Raw genomic sequence first — 5,000 nt, forward strand, 5'->3', positions numbered from 1 at the left:
GGCACCCATCCACGGTCTCTAGAATGCACTATCTCTATAGAGCGATGGCACACACACACACAAATATATATATATATATATGTATATATATATATATATATATATATATTCATAGATAGATAGATAGGTATAGATAGATATAGACAGACACATATATAAATATATGCTAGGATGTATATATACTATATATATATATATATATATATATATATATATATATATATATATATATATATATATATGTATATATACATACATATATATACATACACCCACACACAAACACACACCCACAGACACACAGACACCCACACACACACACACCCACACACCTGTGTATTTGCGTGTGTGTGCTTGCGTATTTCATAAATATGAATCGTGTCTCTCTCGTTCCGGCAGCGAATATTCTTAAGACTCTAAGCCCATAACTCGAGGCCGAATTCCGCGCACTCCTTGGCACTCCGGTTCTCATTTTCCTCTGCGACGAAATTTACGGAGTTTATTCTCTCCCGCGGCGACACTATTTTCATGCGGTGTTATATGTTTGACTCTTTCTTTTTTACTCTTTTTTTCTTTCTGAATTCTTTTCTTTCTTCTTCTTTTCTTTCTGAATTATTTTCTTTCTGAATTCATAGAGTTTTTCGGTATTATTTTCTTTTTTTCTTTTTTTAAGGAGGGGATTTTTATTTTATTTTATTGTCATCATTATTGGTGTTATTGTTTTCGTTACTATGATGATCATGATTATTATTATCATTATTGCTATTGGTGTTATGATCGCCATTGTTATGATTAGTATCATTGCTGTTATCACTACTATCATCAATGTTTTTTATCATTATTATCACTATCATTATCATTATTATCATTATGATCATAATCCTCATTTATCATCTCATCATTATTTTCATCATTTTCATCATTTCTCTCAAAATTACCTTTATCGTTAAGATCATCCTCATCATTATCATCACTATCACAACTAACACCATCTATCTATCTACACTATTCTATTCTCTATTCACTATTTTCTCTCTCGTGATTCATGGAGTGTCATCGACCTGCATTCACTTCAGTGTATGTATCTAAACCCTTTGTTCAAGACTTCTTCCCTTTTTGCTTTCAAGACTGCTTTAAATGAAGTCCTCAGTACTTGTATATATAGTGTATACTCATTTCTCGTATGTAATTCCAAATCGACATGGTTGTACAATTTTACCTATAAAATTATCTTTCGTCTCTCTCTTGCTCTTACTTTTACTCTTACTCTTCTTATTTCCCCTTTACACTTACCATCTTGTAGTCTCTCTTCGTACTCTCCCTTTTTTTCTTTTACTTACTCTCTTACTCTCAATTTCTCTCTTTTTCCCACTCTCTCGTTTACTCACTCTCTCTTCTACTTTATTTTACTCTCTTACTTTTATTCTCTATATTTCTTTTAATCTTTCTTTATTTACTTATTTTAATCTTTTATTCTTATCTCTCTTTATTTCTTTTAATCTCTCTTTATTTCTTTTACTTTCTCTCTCTCTCTCTCTCTAGTTATCTGTTTATGCCTTTACCTATCATCTATTTTCTTATTTATTAATCTGACAGTTGATTATTATACTTTTAAATCTATCTGTCGATCGATCTTTTGATCTGTCTATCAAATTTACAAATCTATTATTATCATCGTTTTTTTTTATTCTCTCTCTCTATCTACATGTGAGTATGTGTATCTTTCAATCTGTCTATCTATCTAACCATCTATCAATTAAATCACTGATTCATTTTTTTTATATATATCTATGCAACCATTCCCTTATCGGTCTATCTATCTATCCTTTGGTTTATTTGGTTTATTCATTCCTTTTTTTCCAACGGATACAGGTGTTCATACACGCTCACTTTGGGTCAACTTTATGGCCTTTCTGTTCGGGTCAATACCTCCTACTCGACGTCGCTTCCAGTGCTTGACACTAGGTGATTACAGAGGCCCCTACCCCGTCCCCTTCCCATCCCTCCTATTCCCCTCCTCTCCCTTTCCCTCCCTTCCCCTACCCTGCCCTCCCATTCCCTCCCCTCCCATTCCCTTCTCATCGTCCCCTGACCCTACCCTGCCCTCCTTTCCCTCTCCTTCCGTTCCCCTCCCCTCCCTTTCCTCCTCCCGTTCCCTTCCCATTCCCTGCCCTCCTTTCCTTCCCCTTCCTCTTCCCTGTAATCCCCTCCCTCCACTTCCTGCCGTCCCTCCCCCTCCTTCCCCTTCCCCTTCCCTCCCTTTCCTCCTCTCCTTCCCCTCCCCTCTCCTTCCCTTCCTCTCCCTTTTCCCCTCTCCTTCCCCTCCCCATCCCCATCCCCACCCCAACCCTTCCCCCTCTCCCTTTTCCCTCCCCTCCCCAACCCTTCCTCATTTCTCCAGCTCCTCTCGACTACTTTTACTTCTCTTAATCCTTCCTCCTCTTCCTCTTCCTTCCCCCCCCCCCCCAACCCATGATCTGTCGTCCTTAATTTTGCTTACAGTTCCGTCCCTATCCTCTTCTCTCGTCTATCCTTTCGCCTTCATTCCCTTACTATCCTTGCTTCACCCCTCGCCCTATCCCTTCGTCCTCATTCTCTTATTATCCTTGTTTCGCTCCCCTCCCTATTCGTCGTCCCTCGTCCCTCTCCCCTCCTTAACCTTCCCGCTCAGAGCCTGCCGTCTTCCCCATTTTAGCTTCCGTTTGTTCAACACGTCACTCCTTCCTTCCTTCCCTCCCTCCCTTCCTCTCTTTCCTTCACTTCCTCTCTTTTTATTTCCTTCCCTCTCCCTCCCTTTCTCCTTCACTCCCTCCCTTCTTTCCTCCTTTTCTCTTTCCTTCTCTTCCTCCCCTCTGTTCCTCCCTTTCTCCGTCTCTCCCGCCCTTCTTTCTCTTCACTCCCTCCCTCCCCCACTCCCTCTCTCCCTCCTTCCCTTCGTCCCTCCCCCTCTCTCCCTTCCTCCCTTCTTCCCTCCCTTTTGCACCCCCACCCCCACCCTCCCTCTCCCTCTCCCTCCCTATTGCACCCCCACCCCCACCCCCCCTCAGAGAACCCACTCGCTCTCACCCTTTTATAACCCTCTCCGCCGTCACTTGAACCCGCCCGCCGTTACCTGGTGATTATCCTCACTCCCTTCCTCACTTCACGCGATACTCCTCCTCCAGTACGACCTCCTCGCGGCGATACGACCTCGTTAAAACCACGGCGTAATAAAAAGGAGAAGGGGCCGACGACCCGCCGCGCCGTGCCGACTCGTTCCCGACTCTTCCGGCGGCCGACTTCCGACTCGGAAAGATCCGCGTTTTGTCAAAATCGACGTCGGGTTTTTTGGTTTGTTTTGTTTTGTTTGTGGTGTCCGAGTTCGTTGTTGTTTTTCGGTGGATATTGTGAAGATAGTTCCATGGCGAGGTTTTGGGGTATATTTTGATATGTGATGAATTCGTACATATGATAATGTGCACACACACACACACACACACACACACACACACACACATATATATATATATATATATATATATATATATATATATATATATATGTATATATGTATATATATATATATATATATATTTATATATATATATATATATATATATATATATGCATATGTATATATATATATATATATATATATATATATATATATATATATATATACATATATACACATAAATATATATATATATATATATATATATATATATATATATATATATATATATATATGTGTGTGTGTGTGTGTGTGTGTGTGTGTGTGTGTGTGTGTGTGTGTGTTTTTCTGTGTATTTGCATTACTGATATACTCTTGTCACAACGTCTGCGCATAAAATATAAACACCAGTGGATATTCAGTGAAACCACAGTGCCATACAACCCTGGCATCGCAACAGTGCCCTGAACAACAAACAGCACGTGACTTCACACTCCCCTCTCCGCCATCACGGATCTGTGACATCAAAAATTACAGCGCGTCTTTGAATAAACTTTTCCCCGGGAACAGCATTATCAATTTTCTTTAGTTTTCTTTCTTTCTTTCCTTTTTCCTCCCGGTTTCTGATTTTTTTTTCTTTCCTTCCCCCCCCCCCCCCGGTTTCTGAAAATCTTTTTTTTTTTCTTCTTTCCCTTTTTTCCCCCGCAGTTTTTGAAAAAAAAAAATTTTCCTTTCCTTTTTTCCCCCGGTTTCTGAAAATCTTTTTTTTTTCTCTCTTTCCCCGGTTTCTGAAAATCTTTTTTTTTTATTATTATTATTCTGGAAGATCGATATATTTTTTTTTTTTTTTTTTTTTTTGTGAGCTGTCGTTCACGGGCGGTCATTGATTCGAAAACTTTGAGAAGACATGCAAGCAGGGCGGCGGCAGTCTGTTTGGGTCCGGTGAGTCGGTCGGCCGGTCGGGCGTTAGATAGACTGACCGAGGCTGGATTTTAGTCGTCTACTCTGTCACTCTTTATTCACTCGCTCACTTCCTTACTCTCTCTCTCTCTCTCCTTCTCTCTCCCTCTCTGTTTCCCCCCTCCCTCTGTCTCCCTCCCTCTCTCCTTCTCTCTCTCTCTCGCTGTCTCTACCCCTCCCTCCCTCCCTCTTTCTCTCTCTCCCCCTCCCTCCCTCTCTCTTCTTCTCTCTCTCTCTCTCTCGTCACTTCATTCCAAGAATTTTTCCAATCATCAGTCGAGGTTTCCTTTAAAATGTGATCATCAGTGAGAGAGAGTGAAAAAAATACTCTGAAAACACACAGAAAAACCACGTGAGCGAGTGACTGAATCGTCGGACACTTATTATATTCGTCCCAAGAGGCAGAGACGGAAAAAAAAACTTTATCAAAAGGTAAGTCATTTTCCTTTTTTTTAATTGAAAATAGACCTACAAAAATAATAGCCTATCAATAAAGTATAAAAAAGTTTATCATAAGTAATAACCTCACATCAACAAAATACTTTATCGATAGTAAACGAAATAAAGAAAAAACAAATATAATAAAGAAAAACAATTGTCAAAAACA

The sequence above is a fragment of the Penaeus japonicus genome, unplaced genomic scaffold, assembly GCF_977035675.1.
Source record: "Penaeus japonicus unplaced genomic scaffold, GWHDUDI00000001_assembly GWHDUDI00000041, whole genome shotgun sequence".
Classification (NCBI taxonomy): Eukaryota; Metazoa; Arthropoda; class Malacostraca; order Decapoda; family Penaeidae; genus Penaeus; species Penaeus japonicus.